This window comes from Hemicordylus capensis, chromosome 2, assembly GCF_027244095.1.
Source record: "Hemicordylus capensis ecotype Gifberg chromosome 2, rHemCap1.1.pri, whole genome shotgun sequence".
NCBI lineage: Eukaryota > Metazoa > Chordata > Lepidosauria > Squamata > Cordylidae > Hemicordylus > Hemicordylus capensis.
In genome coordinates, this window is record NC_069658.1 from 368,445,422 (window position 1) to 368,473,063 (window position 27,642).

Sequence of the window (27,642 nt, forward strand, 5' to 3'; positions counted from 1 at the left end):
AAGATGTTACTCCATCATCTCTCTGTAGTTGATGGCCTTAGGGCATAGTCTGAGGGTAGATGTAACAGCCAACTTTCTGAAGGTAAGCAGGTCAAGGTGTGGTCAGTGCCTGGATAGGAGACTTACATATACGTTGAGTTCCATGATGGGAGAGAGGCAAGAGACAAGTAATAAAGAAATTACCAAAGAAAACTTAATACCATAACATAAGAAATACTGCTTGGGTGCATTTTATATTCACTGAATTGAAACTTACATCTTAATACAGTAACCAGAAAGGCTTTGCTTTTGGCCTTGCCTGTCTGTCTGTCTGTCTGTCTATTTATTACATTTATAAACCGCCCCATCCAAAAGCTCTGGGCAGTGTACAACTAGTTTAAAAAACATTAAAAGAAACATAATTTAAAACACACTACTTAAAACAATATAAAAACAATTTTAACACAATTTAAAACCAATTAAAATACTTTAAAACAATTTATGAGCATTTAAGCTTCTGATGCTGCATTTTTGGTTAGGCTATGCTTACCTGCCATTTTGCAAAGGTTTGTAATGATTAAGAGATTTCTCTCTGTTCCCCTGAGTTCATTCATACAATCCTTTTAACCCTTGGCGGCTTTGTCTCTAGGTCAGCAAACATGCCCATGCTGTCCCAGGCCGAGTCAGCCACGTGGCGACAACTGGTACCAACTTCCATATGCTAAACTGAGCTTGGATTGACTTTTGGTGCTCAATTGCCACTGTTAATAATGTGCAGTTGTGGTTAAATGCCAAATGCTATACAGGCTCAGCTTAGCATGTGGCAGATAGCATTATTTGGCATGCATTTGATTGACTCAGCCCTAGGGTAACATGGGCTGATAAATGCTGAAATTGCCAATTGGCGGATGCTCAAATGGTAGTGTGAATTAGCTCCAAGAAGAAGAAAATATCAGTCACTGCAAGCATTCAAGTGGAAAGTGTGACATAATATGTCCTAGCTTTAATGGCAATACCGTTGACTAATGCAGTAGGGCTGAATATTGAACGTTAGGCTACATTTGAAAACTGGATTTTATTCATACAATTTCTTTTTTACTCCTGTTGAAAATGTTTAATTACGCTTGTATTTTGATCTGTTATATTAGATGAAAAAATATTATTAGCCTGTTTTAATAAAGTAGCTGTTATGACAGCTAGATTTTTCTTTGGCCAAATAGTCATTAATATTGCAGTAAAATATCATTTGAAATAATACTTGGTTCATTTGTGGTTATTCAAAAGGCATGAAACCTTTATGCCAAATGAATGTTGTTTTAATAGTATTTCATTTGCCGACACATCAAAGTGGAACTAAAACTACAAACTAAAAATGTGGACATTTTTCTTTGAAATTTATTGCTTGTTATGGTTCCTGCATGTAAATTTTCAATATATGAAAAGGTCTATAGATTGTGTTCAGGCCAAAAACACACTTGTTGACAGATTTCAAATGACTTTGCTTTGAAGATTTACGCTTCCTAAAAACTGTAACTTAAATTAAGCATTTGGATGCACATAAGTTCTCAAATGGTAATGCAATGATTTAGTTTAATAGATGGCAAAATACTTGCGTAGTTGAATTGCCAAGTGCAAATAAAATGTGGCCTTGGAGAGGGTTCCACCAGAGGAAAATGGCTGTTTAGTTGGTGGAGGTGTTGGCTGCTCTGAAATCTATTGTGTCCTGTGAAGGCAAGTTACATGGTATATCTTGACATTAGTAAAATGTTGAATACTTTTTGAAGTCAGTAGAATAGTTGTTGTTGTTTTTTGAAAGTCCAACACGAGTAATGAAGTTGTTTAATGTATTCTGGCTCCATGTAGCTTGCACAGTGTAGGCTGTTGATGTTGACTACTGTTGATTGTTGACTACTGTAATCCACATTTGCTCCTTAGGATATAACTAGGAAGGATGAATGCTATCTATTGTGTGTCAGAGTAATTAAAATGTAATAATGCACTCAACAGAAGAAGTGCAGTGTAACAATGCATTGGCTCATAAAATGAGTGAGCATTCTACTAAGTGGTTAGAGTGCTGGACTAGGACTGGGGAGACCCGAGTTCAAATCCCCATTCTTTGCTTTTAAATTTTTTATTGATTTTTACAATATCTTAACAATCTCGTTACATCCAATTAAACAAATGTTGACTTCCCGCTCCCCAATCCGCGCAAATCACTAACTATACAATTCAAGCATTGCTATAGTAATTCAAAACATATATCCTATACCTTACAAACTCGATTTTACTCTACTCAGCCTGCTAATAAAGTTCAAATCCCCATTCAGACATGATACTTGCTGGGTGACTCTGGGCCAGTCACTACTCTCTCAGCCTAACCTACTTCACAGGGTTGTTGTGAGGAGAAACTTAAGTATGTAGTACACCGCTCTGAGCTCCTTGGAGGAAGAGCCGGATATAAAAATGTAACAAATAAAATAAATAAAAAAATAAACAAATAGTGAGCTTTTCTTGAATGTGCAGTTGAGATTGTGCTCAGCTGGTAGGCTGTCATGTGATCCTGGCTGACTATGGAGATTATTTATTTATTTATTTATTTATTTATTTATTTATCAAATTTGTATACCGCCCCACACTTTCGTCTCTGGGAGGTTAACAATAGCATAAAAACAGTTAAAAACATATACAAAAAACTTAAAAACAAATCAACAATTTAAAAATAAACCAGAGATTAAAACCCAAAATATTAAGGAAGCTGAGAAAGCTTTGGTGAAAAGATGGGTTTTCAGGTGTTTTTTTGAAAATTGCCACGGATAGGGAGGATCGTATCTCAGCAGGGAGCACATTCCACAATCTCGGGGCAGCAACCAAGAAGGCCCGTCTCTGTGTAGCCACCAAACAAGTTGATGGTAACTCGAGACAGACCTCCTCAGACGACCTCAGTGGGCAGTGGGGCTCGTAGTGAAGAAGACGCTCTCTTAGATAACCAGGGCCTAAGCCGTTTAGGGCTTTATAAGTTATAACTAGCACGTTGTACTTTGTCCGGAAACCTATTGGCAGCCAGTGTAGCTCCATCAGTAAAGGAGTAACGTGGTCTCTCCGAGATGACCCAGAGACCAACCTGGCTGATGCATTCTGAACCAACGGAAGTTTCCGGACTACATACAAAGGCAGCCCCATGTAGAGCGTATTACAGAAGTCATGTCTGGAGGTTACCAACAGATGTACTGTACCACTGTTTTGAGGTCAATGATCTCGAGAAATGGGCGCAGCTGGTGTATCAGCCAGAGCTGATAATTAGCACCCCTGGCCACCACCTCAACCTGAGAAACCAGGGAGAGGTGTGAATCCAGAAGTACTCCCAGACTGCGAACCTGTTCCTTTTGGGGAAGTGTGACCCCATCTAGAACAGGTAGATTGAAATAGTCTCTAGAGTTCTGACCCCTCACAATAAGTGCCTCCATCTTATCTGGATTCAGCTTCAGTTTATTCTCCCTCATCCAGCCCATTACTGCTTCCAGGCAGGCATTTAGGGAGGATATGCCAGCTCCTGAAGAAGTTAACATGGAGTCTGGGTGTCATCAGCGTATTGGTTACACCCCGCTCCAAATCCCCTGATGATCTCTCCCAGTGGTTTCATGTAGATGTTAAAAAGCATTGGAGAAAGTATGGAGCCTTGAGGGACACCATACTTAAGCTCAGATTTTGAAGAGCATCAGTCTCCAGTTTACACCATCTGGAATCTATCGGAGAGGCAGGAGCAGAACCACTGTAAAACAGTGCCTCCCACCCCCAACTCCCTCAGACGTTCCAGACGGATACTATGGTCGATAGTATTGAAAGCCACCGAGAGATCCAAAAGGACCAACAGAGTCACACTTCCTCTGTCAATTCCCAATTGGAGATCATCCATCAGGCCGACCAAGGCAGTCTCCACCCCATAGCCCACCTGAAAGCCAGTTTGAAATGGGTCTAGATAATCAGTTTTCTCCAAGATCTCTGATTAGAAGCGGGCAGACAGATGCGCTCCTCCCTGATTAGAAGCTGGCAGACAGATGAGCCCCTCCCCCAGTCTTCTAGAAGTTTTATACTTGTGAATATCAGTTCTGCATATTGAGGAAAATCTAGTCACATTCAACTGATTGACATATTTCAAGTCAATGATCTTGGTTATCTCAAGCAGCTTTCCTTGGTTTTTATGGAGGCTTAATTTCCTTAAGTGAGGAAGTAGCCTTTGCCAGAGATGAGATGATTGTACTGCATATGGGTAGTTTATCTTTATGAGAGACTTCTTTTTCCTTTTAAGAACTGGTTGGGATGGAGAGAAAATAGGGTAGATGGATCTGAGCGACATCAAAGTATATTTTCCTTGTTCAAAAGGAATGTTATGAAATTCTTTGCAAATATTTTCCAATTTAGTCACTAACAAGACAGTTGATGAATTGGGGTAAATAAATGTTAGTTCAGCTGTTGCATGTTAATTTCCATTGAGGTCATGTAGGGTTTGTGCCTGAAAAGAACCACCCTTTTAAGATTTTTATGTTCTTATGGTAACAGCACTGATCAAGATGAATTGCAATGGGAAGATTTGTAGCATACCAACTTGAAAAAGTTAAGAGTCACTCAGAACTGCCTGGTGATAGTCTATAGATTAAAGGCTAGTTCTGATAGAGCTTCTTCCTCTATGGTAATGCTTTTGGAATTGTTCCACGCTGGATTGGACGTAAAAACTGTTATAGCTGGCCTGTTATACAACTCAGTTTTTGAGGAGGAACCATGAGCAGGAAATTATATTCCACTCGCTTTTGCTGAAAGATCTTTCCTGGGGGAAAGGAATTGCATAATGACCAACTTCCGATATAGGAATAATTGGTACTGTACTGCTGTGGAGAAAATTATGGGATTAAAAGAGGTCCTGAAGTGCACAGGAGTTATCCAGATTAACCCTTTAATGTTCCTTTCAAGCCATGTGTAAAGACAGACTTTGGAATCCAAAACAGGAGCCCACTGGTAAAAAGTTCATTCACTGTTGCTAGCATTGGAGTGGTAGTGCTGATAACTGCTGCTGCACTGGAGATGAATAGAATGTTAAGCTCAGTCTTGTTCACAAAAGCTTGCATTTAACAAGTACCTCTTATTATTGACCGAATCACAGGATAAAAGAACCTGGACTAGAACTGGGCTGCAATGGCACACCTAGGTAATTTTGGTGCCCAGACACCCCCTGCCATGAGCCCCCCCCCACTATGAGGCCCCCCCTACATTTTTGGGGGACCTCCTGCCGCCACTCTGCCGCTGCCTCACCGTTCTGAACCACCAAAATTTACCTTAATTTTAGCCACCAATGTGCATGGCTGGGATGGGGGTGAGTCGAGCAGCACCCTACCCACCCACCCCCTGTGGCAGCGGTGGACAGAGTGGCCACTGGGCCTGCCCATCTGGCCCAGCATCCCTTAAACTTCAAGGCACTCCAGCGCACCTGAGCAGGACACAGGCACACTGGAGCACCCGGCAGTTTTCAAGGGCCATTGGGCCAGATGGGCAGGACCAGCAGCCGCTTCACCTGCTGCTACTGGCTGCCACCATGGGGCAGGGGGAGGCCTGCTCAGCTCACCCCCTGCCCCCCAGTGGCACACATTGGTGGCTAAAATTAAGGTAAATTTTGGTGGTTCAGTGTGGCAGGGCAGTGGCATCTGAGGCCCCCCTAGACCTTGGAGGCCATGGACTGGGGCACCAAGGTCCCAGGGTAAGAACACCTCTGCTGGGCTATAATGAGTCGAATTCTATAAGGACATAAATGGATACTGGAGGACTTAAATTGTCTTCAGAGTAAATATTGATGTTGAGATGGAAGGTGTCATTCTGCCATAATTAAACTATGCTAGTTGTGGTTAACAGTTGAACATAAACATAACCCAGAGGAAGGAAAAGGTCACATGCGATACAGAGGAACAAAAACAAAGGCAACCAGCATGGGGGTCAGATGCTTCATTTTGAAAGATGTAAGCGAGTGGGTAATGAATCCTCTCCAGCCAGTGGCAGCTATTGCCATTAACTTTCAGGGGTGGTTTATTAATTTGAGAAGGCAATATATTGGATTGAACAACCATATGATTATTATTCATATTTATATCCCATCCGTCTGCCATTGAGGTCAGGATGGCATTCTCTGATGTGGGTTATTCTAAATACTTATATTCCACTTTTGAATGAAAACCTCTTGAAAGTGGTTTATGTAGCAAAGAGAATGGAAAATTGGTTCCGGATGCCACAGGAACCCTCTGTCTAAAACGAAACACAAGAGAAACATCAGCCAGTGGAGAGATGCTGAGGCGCTTCACACAATCGGTGTGAAGCACTGTTAGTGCAGAGAGGGCGGGCTTAGCCCACTCTCCCCTCACATGGGCAAGGAGCCATCCCTGGGCAGCTAGATTGGCTGCCCACATGATTGCCGGCTCCGTCAGTGGGGTGGCTGGGATCGGGGAAGTTCCAGGATGCCCCGTGCGAGTGCCCAGGGCATTCTGGAGAGACCACCGGGGGCAGGAGGCTTGTTTTAGACTCCTGGCGGGGGTCTCCTCATGTGTTGCCACGGTGCGGAGCTGCGCCGCGGCAGCACACAATCAACTAAATGGGGTTAGTGGAATGCTCGCTCTGCTGACCTCATTTAAGGGGAGGGGTAATTTTGGTAGTTTGCTACTGGGAGCTTCATGGCTCCCATGGCAGCAGATGACCAGGAGAAATCTGACTAGGCTCCCTTAGCTTGAGCTCTCCTGGTCATTGGGAATAGTTTCACTATGTTGCTTTATCTCCTTAAAAGGCCATCACTAAGGATGTGTGAACTGGTCCAGGGCTTCAATGATTTGGGGGTTTGGTTCGGGCTTGAACCGAATCCCCCCCCAGTTCCCTCTGGACTGGAACCGAACCCCTCCAACCAGTTCGCGAATTTGGTGGGGTTTTTTGAAAAGCTTTTGGGGCGGCAGGATACCTCCCTGCTGCCCCTTCCCCCAGTCGTCGGCAAAAGGCTTCAAAAAGCCTTTTGCGCATGCGCACGTCATGTCTCTGTGACATGCACGCACGTGACAGAGACGTGATGTGCGCATGCAACATGCGCACGTGCAAAAGGCTTTTTGAAGCCTTTTGCCGACGATCACCCCAAAAGCTTTTCAAAATGAACATGCTGGCGGGGGAAACATGGTGGTGGGGGGTAAGTACACCCTCCCCCGCCCTTAAAGAGCCCCCCACACCAGCGCCGGACTGCCCTCATATCCAGACTGGTCCGGAGGCCTTCAGAATGGCCTCCGGACTGGTCCGGGCTCATCCCTAATCCCAAGTGGTACCCGGGACCTGGTGTGTGATATCAGTGTCGACGACCCTTTAGGGAACAGTGACCATGGTGCAATCAAATTCTGCATAGATGTGGGGAGAGAACCAGCAAGGAAGTCTAACACAGAAGAATTTGAAATTCAAGAATTTGAATTTCAGAGGAGGAAACTTCTCCAAAATGAGGAGTATGGTGAAAAGAAAGCTGAAAGGGAAAATCAGAAGAGTCACTTCGCTCCAGAATGCATGGAGTTTACTCAAAACCACAATACTAGAAGCCCAGTTAGATTGTTTACCCAAAAAGAGGAAAGGAGGATGCCAGCATGGCTAACAGGTACCGTCAAGGAAGCCATAAAAGGGAAGAAGACTTACTTCCAAAATTGGAAGGCCTATCCAAATGTAGAGAACAGAAAAGAACACAAACTCTTGTAAAAGAAATGCAAGATGACAATAAGGGAGGCGAAAAGAGAGTTTGAGGAACATTTAGCTAAAAACATCAAGGAGAATAACAAAAACTTCTTTAAATAAATCAGATGCAGGAAACCTGCCAGGGTGGTGGTTGGACCTTTAGACAATGAGGGGGTGAAAGGGATTATTAAAGAGCAAATGGAGGTTGCAGAGAAGTTAAAGTGTTCTTTGCGTCCGTCTTCACGACAGAGGATACTGAACATATACCTGTTCCTGAACCAGGCTTTTTGGTGATGAACTGAGTCAGATAGAAGTGATAAGAGATGATGTTCTGGAAAAACTGAAAAGTAACAAATCGCCAGGGCCAGATGGCATCCATCCAAGAGTCCTCAAAGAACTCAAATGTGAAATTGCCAGCCTCCTTGCTAAGATATATAACTTATCCCTGCAATCAAGCTCTGTACCGGAGGACTGGGAGGTAGCAAATGTAACACCAATTTTCAAAAAGGCATCCAGGGGCGATCCAGGAAATTACAAGCCAGTTAGCTTAACGTCCGTTCCAGGCAAATTGATGGAAGGTATCCTCAAGGAAAAATTGTAAAGCACATGGAAGAACAGGCCCTGCTGGGAGAGAATCAGCATGGCTTCTGCAAAGGTAAATCTTGCCTTACAAACCTTTTGGAGTTCTTTGAGAGTATCAACAAGTGTGTGGATAACGGTGATCCAGTTTATTATTTATTTATTTATTTATTTTTATTTGTTTGATTTATATAGCATTCTTCCAAAATGGCTCAGGGTGGTTTAAAACAAGGTAAAAACAATTAAAACAAGTTAACAGATAAAACCAGTTAAAAACAAGTTAAAAATAAAACCAATTCAACAGCAAAAAAGCCCTGGAGATCCCAGGCAACTATTTAAAACAATTTTACTTCCAAAAAGCTTTCAACAAAGTTCCTCATCAAAGACTCCTGAGGAAACTTAGCAGTCATGGGATAAGGGGACAAGTAGATGTGTGAATTGCTAACTGGTTGAAAGACAAGAAACAGAGGGTAGGGATAAATGGAGAGTTTTCATAATGGAGGGAAGTAAGATCCCCCAGGGATCTGTACTGGGACCGGTGCTTTTTAATTTATTCATAAATGATCTAGAAGTAGGGGTAAGCAGCGAGGTGGCCAAATTGGCAGATGATACCAAACTCTTTTGGGTAGTGAAATCCAAAACGGATTGTGAGGAACTCCAAAAGGATCTCTCCAAACTGGGGGAGTGGTCGACAAAATGGAAATGTGCTTCAATGTTGGCAAGTGTAAAGTGATGCACATCGGGACAAAAACCCCCAACTTCAAGTATTTGCTGATGGAATCTGAACTGTCAGTGACTGACCAGGAGAGGGATCTTGGGGTTGTGGTGGACAGCTCGTTGAAAGTGTTGACTCAATGTGTGGCAGCTGTGAAAAAGGCCAATTCCATGCTAGGGATCATTAGGAGCGGGGTTGAAAATAAAACTGCTAGTATTGTAATGCCCTTATACAAAACTATGAAGCGGCCACACCGGGAGTACTGCGTACAATTCTGGTCACCACATGTAAAAAAGGACATTGTAGAACTGGAAAAGGTGCAGAAGAGGACAACCAAGATGATCAGGAGCTTAGAGCACCTTTCTTATGAGGCATGGCTACAACACCTGGGGCTATTTAGTTTAGAAAAAAGATGACTGTGGGGAGACGTGATAGAGGTCTATAAAATCATGCATAGTGTGGAGAAAGTGGATAGAGAGAAATTCTTCTCCCTCTCACATAACCCTAGAACCATGGGTCATCCATGAAATTGATTGCCAGGAAATTTAGGACCAACAAATGGAGGATCTTTTTCACACAATGCATAACCAACTTGTGGAATTCTCTGCCACAAGATGTGGTGACAACCAACAACCTGGATGGCTTTAAGCGGGGTTTGGATAACTTCATGGAGGAGAGGTCTATCAGTGGCTACTAGTCAGAGAGCTATAGGCCACCTCCAGTCTCAAAGGCAGGATGCCTCTAAGTATCAGTTGCAGGGGAGTAACAGCAGGAGTGAGGGCATGCCCTCAACTCCTGCCTTTAGGCTTTCAGAGGCATCTGGTGGGCCACTGTGTGAAACAGGATACTGGACTAGATGGGCCTTGGGCCTGATCCAGCGGGGCTGTTCTCATGTTCTTATGTTCACATTGGCTGTCTGTACCAACATGATCTGGATGTGATGGAACCTGACTTTTTACTGTACTTTGTAGCCCTCCTTGTTGGTTGTTGCCGTGATCTTTGAATATGAATCAATGTCTTAACTGTATTGTCTGTGTAGAATTATTGGTGTGCTAATATGATTGACAGAACAATAATAATAAGCTCCATTCACAATATACCATGTCTGTCTTCAGTAAGCAATTACTACACTTTACTTGGTGACATTACACCTTTTTGATCTCTCTTTACTGATGAGAACGGACCTTGCTCCTTCCTAAACACTTAAAAAGTGGCGCCTCTTCTGCAAAGGAAGCCATTAGCAGCTCTGTCAACAGGCCTTCACAGGAGGAAGCCAAACTCGGGAAAAGGGCAGTTAGGAAGACCACAAGACGCATATTCCGAGAATGGAATTATTTGGGTTTATATAAGTGCATCTGCACAAGCCTGAAAAACACAGAAGCTTATTTTAACTAATAGAATAATAAGCCATTCTGATTTCATCAAAAACATTTGCATAGCAGGTCACTGACCCATAAGAATTCAAGGAAAAACAAATAGAGGTCATGTTTAAATAGACCAGAGGGTTTAAAACCACAATTCCTTTGCCTCCAAAGCAAGGATTACAGCCATGAATGAAGAAATAGTGCACAGAAGTAACACTGATGAAACAATAGATTTAGTATAGTCCGGTATATTTCTTGCTTAAACTAATTTTTCTTCTGTGACACATTTCATGTTTTTACTTCAGGGTGATTTATTCATGGATTTCTAATGCGTGAGAGGAATGCTGGGTTGTTCACACTTACAGTATGTGCAAAAGACAGGTTTTGTTACCTCTTCTGTTCTAATAGTCACACACATGTGGTGTGTGCATGGCGAAGTAGATAGTGTTAACTTTTAGCAGTATAAGTACAGAGATAGTGTAAGACAAACAGAGAATGTGGACATGAAGTTTATGAGCCTATTATCTGAGCACGAGGTTTTCTGAGCTTAAGGGACAAGGACTAGTGTTCTCTCTAATTTTTTTTTCATCTGTGTGCGGAATGAGTTTTGTTCTGGGTGGCAGTATCAATGCAGTGTGTGTGCACACATATATTCAGAGTAGGACCTTCCTGATTCAACCTGAGCAGGATCTAAAATTGAGTGGACATCAGAAAATGTTGTGAGCGTGCGCACATGCGCATGCCTTAGAGGGAACAGTGACAAGGACATAAAGAATGGAGACCCTTTGCACTAACCTGACAGAACTGTTTTAGCTATTATGAATGAATGAATGAATGAATGAGGGGATTGACTTGGCATTATGGGAAACATGCTACTAGTTTCCCATTCGCTCTCAACAATATAAAGCAGAACTTACCTTATTGTGACATCATGTTGTGATGATTCTCGAAAATTGATTGGCTGGGAAAATGTGGAATGTCATAATGTTACACATGAGGTAAACCTGGCTTTGACGTTATGAAGGGAGAGTGGAAAGTTAGACTTAGTGCCCTTTTTTGTAACAACTCTCTATTTACCATAGTTCAGGGTTTCTCAATGTGTGGGTCCCCAGATGTTATTGGACTTCAACTCCCATGATCCCCAGCCTCAGTGGCCTTTGGTTGGGAATTATGGGAGTTGAAGTCCAATTACATCTGGGGACCCACACGTTGAGAATCACTGCCATAGTTAGTTTGCTCTAGCAGCAACGATGTCAAGCCTTTTCTGAATTCCAGGATCTAAGTTAATGTGGACATGTACAGGTTTTCACTCAAGCAGTTGAACTGTTTTATACATTATACTGGAATCCTGAAAAAGTGGAAAGGCAAATCATGAATTTTGAAAATGAAAAATGAGTAAATAAACTGGTAGGTATAAAAAGGCTTATGGTATTCTGACCTTTATACAGAGTAGGCACTAAGAAAACCCATAGAGGTAGCTGGTAACTTCGCTCTACGTGTGGCCAGTGCAAATATAGGCAAACCATGATTGTGTGAATTTGCCTGTAACATCATTTAAAGAGAGTTATCAGTGTGTCACCTTCCCTTAGGCACGCTCTGTTATTAAAATGGCAAGGTTACTCCTTTGGGTGCTGATGATAATAGTTATTAGTTGCCCTGGCAGATTGCCAGACAGGTGTGTCTTTGTTTTGTCTTTCAGGGACAGAAGAGATGCAGGGGCTCCTTACAGTAGCCTCCAATTTCCCAATAAACCTTCAGGCAAAAATGTGTTTCCTGGTGTAGTGCTCATGTTGACGGCACATACTTCCTTGCTCCATACATGAAGCACACACATGGATAATTACAGAACTATTGTGTGTCCCGAAATAAATCATAGGGTCATCCAGGCTGCTCTAAATAGGTCTAAAAAACTCTAGCTTCAGTCATCTAGCTTTGGAGTCCCTCTATATTCTATATTTGGCCCCTGAAGGCCAGGATTCTTGTCTCTGCTAGCCATCATCACTTTAGCTCTGCAATCAACTGTAGTAAGCTTCTCCATCCTAGCTTTTATGGGTAGTGGCAGACTGACCTGGAAATCAGGACCCACTTGGTTCAAATCTGGTCTCTGCTCACTAATAAGTTTATTTAATAGAGTTTGTTTAAATATTTGATTTAAATAAAATTAAGATTTAATATTAAATAGCATTAATCTTTTAAGCAGTTATTATCCCTTAAGCGAGCCAGTCCCTCTCAGCTTCAGCTGCAAAATGTGGAATGTAATATTTATCTTACGGGGTTGTTGTAAGCATAACATCAAGATAATATACATGAAGAGCTTTGAACACTCATATGTGCTGCTTCTTATTGAAATAACCAAACTCATACATTAAGACAGGCCTTGACCATTTTTTCTGGATCTAGGAGCCAGCCCCAAACTGGGAACGGGGCAATGGACACTTGACAAATTTAGGGGGACTTAATGATAGTCGTTGCAGAGGGGAAGGGTAAATGGGCTTTTCTTTGTGCCTCTTACAAGTAATGTACCTAGAAGAGAAACAGGGCTGTCTGGGGCAAATAAAGATTTTACAAAATCATTCTACCTCTGCATATCTTAGTCTAGGCACCTGACGCCTGGGATCTGTGAAGCTCTGAATGAAGAGCCCATTGAATAATGACATTCATTGGATAGAAAGCATGCTCTGGCTTTCAACCTATTACAATAATTATAAGTGGAAATACATATACTAACAGGAAGTAGCTGATGCAGAAGCCATCCAGCTCATGTACTTATGTTACTACATCAAAGCAACTTAAATAATAATAATAATAATAATAATAATAATAATAAATAGCTGTTCCAGACAGCCAAGAACCAGGGGTCAAGTTGGTAGTCAAAAGTCAGGAACATACCAGAGCTCAAGTCAAAATGATCGACAAAATAATCGACAAGTCAAAATGATCGACATAGCAATACCAGGGGATAGCAGAATAGAAGAAAAAGAAATAGAAAAAATCACCAAATACAAAGATCTACAAATTGAAATTGAAAGGCTGTGGCAGAAAAAGACCAAAATAATCCCAGTGGTAATTGGCGCCCTGGGTGCAGTTCCAAAAGACCTTGAAGAGCACCTCAACACCATAGGGGCCACAGAAATCACCATCAGCCAATTACAAAAAGCAGCTTTACTGGGAACAGCCTATATTCTGCGACGATACCTATAACAGCAACAACATTGACAATAAAATTCTGGCATCCCAGGTCCTTGGGAGGGACTCGATGTCTGGATAGGACAGACCAGTCGATTACACCTGTCTGACTGTGTAAAATAATGATAAATAATAATAATAGCTGTTCCAGACAGCCAAGAACCAGGGGTCAAGTTGCTAGTCAAAAGTCAGGAACATACCAGAGCTCAAGCCAAGCAGACAGTCAGGAATCAAGAGATGACCTGGTAGCTGAAGGTCTGGAACACACCAGGGGTTAAGCTGAGCAGGCAGATCAATGAAGCAAGCAAGAAGAACTGCACCAGAAGTAAGGAGATCTTGCTCTGGAAGCAAGGCCTGCCTCAGACAGAAGTGCAGCAATCTGCCACAAGGGATTGCTTGTGGCAGACAACACACAACACCTCCGACTAGGCAAAACAAGATAATTACTGCTCTATCCTGTAACTGTCCATTGCACCCAGAGCAGTTTCTTTCCATAGATCCTAAGGGGCAAGGAGGGAGGTTTATCAAGGGAGAAGTGCTCACAGAGATTTACTGGCAACTGGTGGGGCTTTAAGTTATAACCAGCAAGCAGCTTAACCTGGGTCCCTCGAGGAGCTAAAAGATAGCTGATGCAGTTGAACGGGGCTTACATTTTTTAGTACCCTTCTTCCATAAGGGGAAGAGCAACTAGCATTCTGAATTAGATACTGCTTCAAAATACTCTTTGTGGGGATGGACACATAAAGCACAGTTCTATGATCTGCTGAAGTCCAAAAGAAAAAGTCTCTGACAATTTCCTAGTGAATCTAGAAAAAGTGCTGCTGGTCATTTCTGCAATGCTCATATCTAAAAATAAAGTAGGGTCTAGAAGTACCATTAACCTATGGTCCTCTGATGGGCAACCTTGGCCAAGAAGCTATTGATTGATTAAGTGCCATCAAGTCGGTGTCAACTCTTAGCAACCACATAGATTCTCTCCAGGGTGATCTGTCTTCAATGTGGCCTTCAAGGTCTCTCAGTGCTGCATTAACTGCTGTTGTAATTGAGTCCGTCCACCTTGCTGCTGGTCGTCCTCTTCTTCTCTTTCCTTCAACTTTTCTCAGCACTATGGACTTCTCAAAGGAGCTGGGTCGTCACATAATGTGTCCAAGGCCTCTTAAGACTTGTTTAAATTCAGCTTTGTTTTTTTCATCCTCATCTACTCTGCAGATACTAAAAATCACAACAGCTGCTCTTGATTCAGATGAAAAACTTAGTGGTGTGTAGCAGGATTGGGCTCTGGAGTAGTTTGTCCAAGTAGGTTCTGGCAGCCCTGTGCTGCATTGTCAGGGACTTTGGGGCTGAAATGAAGCAACAGCCCCTGCAACTGCTAGACAACATGTAGTCTCGGGATTAGTGAATCCTAGTATAAAGAGCTTCCTGGCCTTTAGTACCCTCTGTATTCTGTACTTCAAAGTCCTGCTTCTCCAGCTTCCAACTCAAGCCACTGATTTTAGTGATCCTGAGTGGGAAAGAATACATTGTCCAAGTCCAGATCCAGCCCATGCATCAAGTTTTCATATTTTCTAAAAATGTTGGCCTTGCAGAGAGCATTGGTTTAATCAGCTGGCAATGAACTGAAAACTTGATTTGTATTCTGTAAAACAGAATGTTCCAATACTCAACACATTGTTTTCCCTTGTTGCAAGTGAGGCTGAGGGCATTTGGTTCATTAGTCATATTCAAATATGGATTTTTTTTGTTTTTGTGTAAGCAGAGTGGAATTTTTCCCCAGAACGGTTAACTCAGCTATTAAAACACCTAGAAGATATAAAATAATCATTGGGTATACTTAACAGTCTGGTCACTTTTTTATTGTTCTAAGTGAACCTCTGTTTTGCAGTGGAGATAAAAGCAGATTTGTGATATAATCCTGAAAATATAATCTATTTTGTTTAAATGTACTTCAACAACTTTTAAAAACTGAATGGAAGACATCTAAATGAGGATAGGCACTGGCAAACTGTCTTGTGGAGCTTGTTTTGGAAACAAATAACAACTGGAAATCATATATGTGACAAAAGTCATTTGCAAAGAATGTTTAATTGGCTAAATTATCAAAGCAATTGTGTTCTTCAAAAAGCATTCCTTTTCACTCTGTTATAGATTTCCAACAAAAAAGGGAGAAGTATAATATTTTGATTATTCATAAGAAATGAACCATATTTCACTTATATCAAACTATTACATACCTGTTTATGTGCATATATGGACAAATTGTGATTGATTGATTTTAAAAACTTGTTTTGAACTCACAAGCTTAAGCTAGGATAACAAAAGACTTCATTAAATAGTGTTTCTGAATCACTGTTTAACTGGTAAGTATACAGCTTTGCACTGCTTTTGTGAACATATGAACCAGCTCTCAGTTTGCCACTGAGACTCACTTTGCCACCTGAAAATACTTTATTAGAAAATACTTATAAAGACTTTACATTCATTGATGTCACATTACTTTGAATTGCTATTATCTCATGACAATAAAGAGGAGAAAGGGAAATCCCACCGTGACTACAAAACAAAAAAAATGCAGATAATGATGACCAAACACTGAAAATATAGATAAACACTGGAAATGTATATTCAGAAATAATAAGCCAATAATAAATAATCCATAACATTAATAAACAAAAATCATGACTCTAAACTAAATAATTCCACAAGAAGAATAATAATAATGTATGCAGTAATACTCAAACCAACCACAATGCAGAATACATAAATAATAGCATGTGCAATAACAGTAATGCCTTCTCACAATGCAGAATACATAGATAATAGCATGTGCAATAACAGTCAAAAGTTAAGGAAGGAGGTGTAACTGAGCCAGGCAAAAACTGGGCTGCAGGATGACATAGGCAAAGTCAAGTATCAAAATGGAAGTGGCAGATGATAAAAGCACTGCAAAGCAGGCTGGTTCACATGAGCATTAAAATCAGGGGAGAAGGTGGGCTACTAAAATAGAATTCACATATTATTTTCCTCCAGCACAGAGATTGCTCCTGGCAGGGCTCCTAGTATTTGTAACCCAACTTTTAACTGAGGGCAGAGGCACCCTTTGGACTGGACTTCTGGGCAGATAATTGGGCCTCTCCCCCCAATTATCTCAAAAAATCCCAGAGGTTGGGGTGGCTGTGCTGTGCCAGGCACATGATGACTGTGTTGTGGGTGGGCTGTGGCCAGCCTGCTGATCACTTGATCTCCTCTTGCATGACCGGCGGGCGGGGTCAGGCACTGAGAGAGCTGGGAGGACCTGAGTGTGGCCAGCCTGCAGCTGCCTGCCTCTGCAGAAGTTCTGTTGTAGGCTTTGGTGGGCCTGGGCTTGGCCACGGAGTGAACAGGAGAAGAGAGAAGAAGAGGAGGTGTGAGGGCAGGGCAGGGGGCCATACACCACTTGTTCATGTCCTCTGGTAGCAAGCAATAGCAACAAGGAGGCCACAAGGGTGAAAAGGGCTGCTGCCAGAGCACAGGCAAGATCTGGCAGGTAGGGGAGCAGCAGGATCATAGGCTGGCACACGCTCTGCAAAAAGGTGTGTCTGTGTGGAGCTAGATTGTGCTTCCCCCTTCTCATTGCTCTGACTAAGAAGTGAGCTTCTTGTTGAGAGCAAGGCGGGTTAGCCGTGCTGCATGGACAAGAGTCAAAGCGCAGCAGTGGCTCTTTGCAGGTGAGAAGGCAGAAAACGTTTTGCTGTACTTTGCTTTGTGCCGAAGCACTGGTGGAGGGGAGGGAAAGGGGCTCCTCTGCTGAGATTGCAACACTGGGCTGCCTGATTCTATGTGTTAATACCTGGAAGTGAATTCTGTTACGTTTAATGTCGCTTAGGCAAGTGTGATTGCGGCCTTCCCCTTTCTCCTAATGCATGCTTGTCCCAAATAGACTGCTGTGTGGGTGAGGGGAACTTAAGCATTTGACTGTGAGAGAACATGTCACAGTGGTGACCCATGTGATGCCTCACTCGCGCGAGGAGGAGTGGAGCGTGCTGCGAAGGAGCTACAGGGCTTCCGCCATACAGTGAGCCCGGCCAGGTGTTCTTCTCTGTGGGGAGTGGAGGGGGGAGGTGTAGGTGGATGGAGCTGCCTTGCATTGTGATCCCCTGCAAGAAACAAGTAGCTGGAAGATATTTGTGGGGCTGGTGCCAAGTAATGCATTTCCAGGAAAGGCTCAATACCCCACAGTGCCTGGGCAATGTGTCCTCCCCAGGTAGTAGGGAGGAGGAGGAGAGAAAAGTCTTTTCTGGTCCCCAAACAGAGCTATCAGTCCAACCTGTCCACCTTTTTATCCCGGCAAGTCCATCAACCCCTTCCTACCAGGCTGAAACCAAAGTTCCGTCGAAACGTGTGCAGAGCTACCTATTTAGGTAACCTCTTCCTGCATTAAAAAACAATCCAGTTTGGCAAGGGAGCAATAGACACCTGTCCATTTGCAGGGGGCTAAATATCCGAGCCTGACTTTTTCCCAACAGCAAAATGGGAATAAGGTGAAATGTGGCAGGGGTTGGGAAACCAGGGCACTTTTCAGATTAGACCCTGCAACGGGGTCACGATGTATCTCCGAAGTGTGCTTCTGTACTTTCTGTGTTGTGACACCACAGTCCCTACACTGACAGCAGGGTGCCATTCATATTTCCAACGCCTTGTTTCAAATTTAATCACTGAGATATAGTGCTATAACGTTGTATGTCCAGCATAAAAGGGTTGCTGTGTTTTCCGGTTGTTAGTTTTCATGAGATTGCTCCCCCTGCTGGGAACTTTGCTCTTTACATTTTTGAATGTGATTTGCCCAAACCGAAGCATTTTGTCACTGTTGAGCAGGTAATCAGGAAAGCGCCCAGGGCATGATAGGAAAGCTCCACTTCCCTTCCTCCATCCCTCTACTTTGTTTACATCTAGCTGGAGGAAAACTACTGGAAAACTCAAAAGCACATGTACTACAGATAATATTTTATCCCATTCCTAATAAATTCTGCTTATCCGTTAGGATTTCTTGCCAATGGACAAGCACAGCTACCTGTGACTCCTGTGTATTTTAAAACACCAGATATACTATTTCCCCATCCATACTTCTGAATCCCTAACCTTCAAATAAGGAAACACATGTGTGTGTGTGTGTGCGTGTGTGCGCATGTGTATCTTCAGAAACTGTGCCATGAGAAACCAGCAGGACTTCAACAATGCCAATGTGATAAAATACATACCTAGTTCTACTCTGCATAAGAGGAAATTTGGAAACTCTTCAATATTATGCAGTATTTTTTCTGGTTTTCCCCCTCCTTTTTAAAATAAAACAATCAGAAATAAATAGAACATACATTTATCAAATAAACCATTCCAGGGTCAGCAAAATTCCTCCCAGAGAAAAGGGGCAGCAGGCGGCAGCTGGTCACTGTATTCATAGTGCATTCCACTGCTTTCATAGTGTATTCAGCTAATTTAAGATGCAGGACTCCATGCAAAATGTGGTATGTGCAGGTCAGTGGGAAGTATCTTATTCATAATTTCTTCTAAAAAATAAAAAAAAGTTCCCAGCTTTCCCTGAGCATGTTCTGGTGTAAAAAAAAATAGTGCATTGCAGCTTATCTTACAGCAGGGGGCAATAGACCTTTAGGTCCAAGCTACAAAATTACTGAGGCGCACCTCTGACTGAGGGTGGAGGAGAGGAGAGTCCTCCTATTGTGATTCTCCAGTTGTGAGAACCCTCACTCTGCTTCTACCCAACCACAGGCACCCAGCCTGCCCTCCCCTGCATGGAAACCATAGAGAATTGTGCTTACAGCGACTGCTGTGAATGGGCATGGTGCTAGCCTGCAAAGCACACACTATGATCCTGAGGCTGGAGCAGTGTTGGCAGGGTTGCATCTGCATCCTACTCTTTCATGGCCAGTGGGAGGGCAGGTGCTGAGGTTACAAAGCTTTTCTGGTCTGCTGGCAGTGCAAAGCATTCTGGGAAGACATACACATCCTTGGAGGACCTCCCATGGAGGACAGGGCTTGCTGTTGCCAAGTTCAGCAATCAAGCCCTCCACAGCTGTGACCATGTGCTTGCTGGGTTTGCAGAGTCAGGTGATGCTCATGTACTCACCTCACATTTGCTAAGGTGATGCTCACGTACTGTATATAGAGTAAAATCTTGCCTGGACTCCTTCCCACCTAAAAATGGTCTCATGAACAAGGCTAGCATATGCCGAAACCAGTGGAGAGACGAGATGTCAGTGGTCAGCCAAGAGATGTGTGCTGTGAAAAAACTGTACTCAGTGACTGTGCTTTACACTCTCAAGTTATGTTTAAATGTAAACACTAGAAAGATGCTAGGATGAAAACATCTCAGTGCTGCTTGCTGAATCGCAGTGTTTATGTTGCTTTCAAAGTTGTACATTGAGTACTTAACATTTGCTCCAAATATTAAAGACTGTAATGTCCTGTTCAGACACAGATATATGTGTGCAGGCATACATGTGTAAAAGTTTTTGTGTGATTGACCATACATGCTTTCATTTATGAGTGAACCTGAGTACAGTACAAGCACCCGCAAATGCAGGGTACAGATAGAATGTGTACTACTGTACATATGTTGAACATAATGTGTGAATAACACATATGCATATATATATCTGTATGTATATATACTGTGTGCAGTTCGTACATGTGTTGAACACAGCATGTGAATAGGGCTTAATATTTTCCAGATTCTAAAAATGGTGAGAATTTAGGATATATTTTGTATATGTTACCATGCTCTGGTAACCTATGATAATCCATAATTCTCATGCTTCATCCAAGTTGTGTATAGAATAATGGCTTCCTTGTAAAGGTAGAGTGTGCCATTGAGTCGATTTCTACTCCTGGCACCCACAGAGCCCTGTGGTTGTCTCTTGGTGGAATACAGGACAGATTTACCATTGCCTCCTCCCATGCAGTCTGAGAAGATACCTTTCAGCATCTTCCTATATCTCTGCTGCCTGATATAGGTGTTTCCCATACTCTGGGAAACATACCAGCGGGGATTCGAACCGGCAACCTCTGGCTTGAGTAGGTAATGTCTATAAAGATGGGCAACTAAAGTATCCCAAGGCAATGTAGGAACTGCTTTCCTTTCCTTTTGTAGTTTGTAGGGCTCATCATGGGAAGGGATCAGTCAAATTGAGTATTAATTCCCCCTGGGTTCTACAACTATGCAGGACCTCAAATGACCACTGTAGCACTATTTACACACTAAGTTGAAGAATTTGAACAAAGTTGTACAATGAGTGTACAGTTTACATAAGTAGAGATCTGTACACGTTATTCATATGTTCACGTTATTTATATGGGGAAGGTAACGGGGTGCAAGGCCATTCCACCTGCCTTTCTGGGACTCACCAACTGGCCCCTTTGCCTCCTGTGGAAAGTCCAGCCCAGACGGGGAGCAGCCTGCCTGTCTGCTCATCTGTTGCCAGGTTCCAGCTGGCTGGCTGCCAGCCTCCCAGATTGAACTGCACCACCTGTTGCTTGTCCTGGAGCTGCTTGTGGGAGGAGTGGCTTTCGGGGCTTGCAGGCTTAAAAACAAGAAGGCTTGCCAAAGGGGGCCGGCCTTTGGGGCTGGGCCTTTGAGGGTGGGACTGAAGGCTGGGGGGGTTGTGTTGTGCCAGGCCTTTTGCAGGTATATGTTTGGGCTTTCTTGAGTGGGATGGTGTTGGGGGTGTGCCCAGCAGTTCTGGGGCAGCTATTACTATAGTGGTGGGGAATAGAAGAATTGGCACTGGCAGAGCAGCTGGCCATTACAGGGGAAGGAAAATCAGTAATTTAGTAACAATTTGCACTTCCAACTGCTCTGTCAGCTCCCAGGCCTCGGGGAGCAGCTCCAAAGACCCACAGAGTCTGGCCTTGCTCCTCTGCAATGCCAGGTCAGTTCAGAATAAGACCAAAGTTGTCCACGATTTGATCATGGACGAGGGAGCTGACCTGGCATGTATAATTAAGACCTGGCTGGGGGAGGTGAGTGGTCCAGTGTTGGCTCAGCTTCTCCCACCAGGTTATTCTGTCATGGAACAGACCAGGGGAAGTGGGCAGGGTGGGGGTTAGAGTGGCTGTGGTCTATAAGAATATCATTTCCCTTACCAGGGCCCCTGTGAGACAGTTGACTTCTATTGAGTGCATATTTTTGAGGCTGGGAACTAGGGATAGATTGGAGATTCTGTTGGTGTACCGTCCACCCCACTGCCCAACTGACTCCCTAACTGAGCTGACGGAGCTGGTCGCAGAGTTGGTGATGGAGTCTCCTAGACCTTTAGTGCTGGGGGACATCAGTATCCACTTTGGGGCTGGCTTGTCTGGTGCTGCTGAGGAGTTCATAGCGGCCATGACAACTATGGGCCTATCCTAATTAGTTTCTGAACCAACTCATGTTGCCAGCCACACACAGAATTTGGTCTTTTGTTTGGATCAATGGGGTGTTCCATGGGTGGTTTTCCCCATTGTCATGAGCGGACCGCTACCTGATTAAGGGTGGTCTCACAGCCTGCAGGGGTGGTGGACCTATTAGGATGGTCTGTCTAAAAAGGCTGCTGGACCCAGTAGGATTTCAAAAGAAGGATTTTTATTTTGGTGTGGCCAGTGGTTTTTTTGATGCCCAGGTGGGAACCTGGAACAGGGAACTCATCGGGGCAGTAGACGTGATTGCTGCTAACCATCCCTTCCAACCTGCTTCAAAAATGGTGCCTTGGTATACTGAGGAGTTGTGGGGGCTGAAGCGGTTGGGTAGGTGACTAGAGTACAAGTGGAGGAGAACTTGGTTCGAATCTGACAGGATAAAGCATGTGACCTATTTAAAGACTTGTGCGATGGTGGTGCATGCAGTGAAAAAGAGATTTTGGTCTGCACGCATTGAGATTGCAGGTTCATGCTCAGCAGAGCTATCCCAGGTTGTGAGGAGTTTAGTCTCTGCTCCTTCTACTTCAAATCAGTCCCTGGGGTTGTTCTGCTGTGATGCTTTTAATGGGTTCTTTGCGAACAAGATCTCCTGTATTTGGGCCGACTTGGACTCCACTATTTCTGCAAAGTCTATGGAGGAGGTGTCCAGCAATCCCTCTTGCAGTTTAGGTTGGATCAGTTTCAATCTGTGACTCCTGAGGATGTGGACAAGCAGCTTGGGGTGGTGTGGCCTACCACCTGTTCTCTGGGTCCTTGCCTGACTTGGCTGCTTCTGTCTAGCAGGGAGATTGTTGGAAGTGGCCTGGTTAATATCATAAATGCATCACTGAGGGTAGGTAGGGTGCCTCCTTGTCTGAAGGGGCAATGGTAAGACCACTCCTTAAGAAGCCTTCCCTGGACCCCTTTAGTGATGGATAGTTACAGGCCAATATCCCTTGGTTGGGCAAGGTGGGGGGGGTGGCCAACCAGCTCCAGATTGAGAGGGTGGTGACTGACCAGCTCCAGGCAGTCTTGGAGGAAACTGATTATCTAGACCCATTTCAAGCTGGCTTTAAAGCTGGCTATGGGGTTGAGACAGCCTTGGTCGGCCTGATGGATGACCTTTACCGAGGAACCCCCGGAGGAAGTGTGACTCTACTGGTTCTTCTGGATCTCTCAATGGTGTTGGATACCATTGACCATGGTATCTTCTGGATCGTCTGGCGGAGTTGGGGATAGGGGTTACTGCTTTGCAGTGGTTCTACTCCTATCTCACAGGTAGATTCCATATGGCGGAACTTGGTGACAGTTGCTCCTCAAAATGGGAGCTGTTATATGGAGTTCCTCGGGGCTCCATTCTGTCACCAATGCTTTTTAATATCTACATGAAACCGCTGGGTGAGGTCATCAGGAGATTTGGTGCAGGGTGTTATCAGTATGCTGATGACACTCTAATCCACTTCTCCTTTTTCTCTTCAGGAAATGGTGTTCATTCTCTAAATGCCTGCCTATAGACAGTAATGGGCTGGATGAGGGATAACAAATTGAAGCTGCATCCAAGCAAGATAGAGGTGCTCATTGTGGGGGCTCAGAATCTGAGGGGTGAGTTAGATCTTCCTGTGCTGGATGGGGTTACACCCCCCCCCCCGAAGGAGCAGGTACACAGCTTGGGAGTACTCCTGGACCCAGGCCTCACCCTGGTAAGTCATGTGCAGGTCATGGCCAGGAGTGCTTTCTATCAGCTTCAGCTGATTTGACAGCTGCGCCCATTCCTTGAAGAGGATGAACTAAAAACAGTGGTGCATCAGCTGGTAACCTCCAGGCTTGACGATTGCAATGCGCTCTACGTGGGGCTGCCTTTGTATGTAGTTCAGAAACTTCAGTTAGTTCAAAATGCAGCAGCCAGATTGGTCTCTGGGGCAACCTGGAGAGACCATATTATGCCTGTCTTGAAACAGTTACACTGGCTGCCTATATGTTTTTGGGCAAAATACAAAGTGCTGGTTATTACCTTTTAAGCCCTGAACAGCTTAGGTCCAAGATATCTTAGTGAGCATCTTCTTCTGCATGATCCCTACCGCACATTAAGGTCATCTGAGGAGGTCCGTCTCCAGTTACCACAGTTTGTCTGGTGGCGACTCAGAGGTGGGCTTTCTCTGTAGCTGCTCCTGGGCTATGGAATGCACCCCCGGCAGAAATCCATAATTTGAGTTCATTACTGTCTTTCAGGAGAGCCCTTAAAAGTTATCTGTTTGGCCTGGCCTTCCAGGGTTTTTATACGAGTGTAAAGTGTTTTAAATGGATTTTAATAGTTGCCCTGGTTTTCCAGGGTTTTTAGCTGTTTGAATGTTTAATTGATTTTATTCTGTTTTTATAGTTTTTATTTTATTTTTAACTGGTTTTAATTGTTTTTATGCTGTTGTAAACCACCCTGAGCCATTTTGGAAGGGTGGTATATAAACCTGCCTGCCTGCCTGCCTACCTACCTAAGTAAATAAATAAATGTTGAAGTGTGCTTCCCATCTGTACCATACATTTGAGGGACCTGTGCCCAGGTTCACTTTTAAAATGAACACGGACACAGTCCTTCACATAAATAGATGTATGATTGTACAGATTTCTGTACACTCATACAACATAATGTCTAAATCAGGTTTGTGTGTCAGATCATTTGACACCTGCCTTCTCCCTCTCAGCCACTACCCAGGTAGTGCAATGGTTAGAGTGCTGGACTAGGGCGGGGAAGACCCAAGTTCAAATCCTCATTCAGCCATGAAGCTTACTGGGTGACTCTGGGCCAGTCATGTATCTCTCAGCCTAACCTACCTCACATGGTTGTTGTGAGGATAAGCATAACCATGTACTCCGCTCTGGGCTCTTTAGAGAAAGAACAGGATATAAATGTAAATAAATTAAAATTAAATAAATAAATTATACAATAGCTTCCTCCTTGGGTCACCCCCTCCCTCATGGGTTGGGTTGGCATGGGTATGTAAGGGCACATATTTTTCTCTGCAACATAACCTATGCAAAGTCAGAATTGTGGTTGATATATATTGTTTTCATTTCTTCACTTGGCAAAATACAATTAATTGTTCAGAGCTGCTCTAAAAAAATCTCCTTTAATCATTTAAATGATTTCCTATTAACATATATATATTTTCAAATAGCTCAAATATTCTCAAACTAGCTGGGCCGGTGCAGAGCATCTGCGCCTCCGGCTGGCCCACTCAATGCCGCTGCTTGTTTCTGCTCCTCCCCCACACTTTCTGGATGGTGGGTCAGCCGGCCCGCTTCTTCTCCCCCCATGTCCCCCCCCCCACCGTGTGTGCTTTCTAGCTAGTGGGCCGGCTGGAAAGACGGCCTGCCACCTCCTCCTGCCTGCCCACTCCAGGCAGCAGCTGCCTCCTCCCGGCAGCCGGCCCAGCCTGCCGCCTCCTCCTTCTCTTCCTCCTCGCAGCTGGCCCGGCCCACCACTGCCTCCTCCCCCCCCCCCCGGTGGCCGAGCTGGCCCACTGCTGCTGCCTCCTCTTCCTCCTGCTCCCGGCAGCTGGATTAGCGACAGGTACATTTAAGAGAATTAAATATATAGAATAGATATCAACTTGTTCCGCCCCAAGACTTTGGAATGTGCTCCCTGCTGAAATAAGAGCCTCCCCATCTCTGACAACCTTTTAAAAGTCTCTGAAAACCCATTTATTCAACCAAGTTTTTAAATTAGAATTGTGGTTTTAAACTGTTCTGTTTGAATTTGTTTTATGTTGTGAACTGCCTAGAGATGCAAGTTCAAGGTGTCTGTGTGTAAATTTAAAATATATATATATTAACAGATGGAGGAGCCATGTCCTGATATTTCCTTTTCTCATATTGATATCAGTTGGGCTTCGTTAGTTACTCTATGCAACAACAACCTTATACAAAATAACTAGTCAATGTGTAATATATTTGTATTGTAGTATATTTTATTTCGCACATTAACAGATGTAGCCAGTGATTTTGTTAAATAACTAGTGCTTATTGACTGAATTTCATATATAGCTGTTACACCAGTATAAACAAAATACAGCTGTGTCAAACAAACTGGCCTTGATTAGCTCATGTCACTTGAGCAAACCTCTTAAACAATGGCAAGTTACATCCAAATGTCCCCAATAATAAGACTTATTTCACTTCTAAAGAAGCAGTGCTGGCTCAGGTGCTAAATTCCACATCTCTGTTGAAATGCAGATGGATTAGAACTGAAGGAACAAAGTATTCTTGATAGATGTTTGTGTAAACATTAGCCCACCCTTTCGCCATCACATTCCTATACCAAAGTTTGCTTATCGGGATGTTAATTTAACTTCCTTTCTTGTTGCATCATGCAGAGGTTGCAGCTGCGGCATGTGAACTTAGATGAAATCATCGGGCAGTGCCTAGAACACATGCCATTTGAACCTTTCTGGCTAAGAGAGGACAGGGATGAGGTGATGGTGGTTCCCAGAACTTGGACTTCCTTGAGGTGCCATGTGTAAAGAAAGAATGGCTGTGGCTGCAGTCCTGCTGCTTCTGTGGCTTTCAGCTGTTACCTAAGAGCTTAGCATGAATGCTTTTCATAAACCTCAGATCAGTTAGCTTGCAACTGAAGTGTGGTTTAAGAAGCTCTTGACATTTGTATTGGTTGGCTTGATTTCTTCCACAAACTATTTTTTATCATTTCCCATTCTTAGATATTCTCAGTGCACACTTTTAAAAAATTAACCATGACATAGGAAATTAAATACCGGAAATAGTTTCATAATACAGCAAAGAAACAGGAACATGGGTGGTATACATATCTCGGAACCTAGATGCTTGTTGAATAGTGACATGGCTGTCTATGTTAGTGGATGTGGTTGAATAAATCCAGAGGGGAACAACAGAATGTGCTTCTGATATAGCTCCATGGAAACAGAACAAAAAGATAGTGTTTTGAGTAATGGAGCAGCATAATGTAATTGTAGAAGATTAAATGTATATTGCAGATATGATTACAAATATTGATAATACACTGCAACAGGATATTTCCAGATTTCAGGCACATATACCTACCACTCAGCAAGGCATAATGGAATGTATTTTCTATTTATTTATTTTAAAGCATGGTTGCCATAATTATATGGAAACATTGCAGTTTGGGATGTGTGATACCTCACCACCACAGCTTTCCTCAAAAAACCATGGATGCTGGATGATTGAAACCCTGAAGGGATTTTTCAAGGATCCATACCAGGGCCAGTGCTAGGACATTTGGCACTCCCCTGCAACCTATAAATCGGTGCCCTCCACCCTCAACAGCAGGCATCCCCATACTGCAGCCCTCCAGATGTTGCTGAACTACAACTCCCACCATACCCAGCCACAATAAATTGTGGCTAGGAATGCTGGGAGTTGTAGTTCAGCAACATCTGGAGGACCGTAGTTTGGGGATGCCTGCTCAACAGTGTATTAATGGCAGGCTGTATTAATGGCATCCCAACAGTGTATTAATGGCATCCCCTTCCCCTTTACGAACTCTCAGTTTGTTCACATGATACTACTATTTTTTCCTTCAATATAATATAATGTATAATATAATGTATAATATATAATCTAATGAAGAACTTAATGCTTCATCAGATTTTCAGGCAGCTCTTCATTCAGTGAGAT

The 27,642-nt window shown here is 43.4% G+C and overlaps 1 protein-coding gene across 3 annotated transcripts in view; it reads left to right on the top strand.

Moving 5' to 3' along the window:
* Positions 1 to 27,642, top strand: part of SLIT3 (slit guidance ligand 3) — a 731,964-nt gene that overhangs the window by 56,005 nt on the left and 648,317 nt on the right. The gene's annotated exons all lie outside the window — the stretch shown is intronic.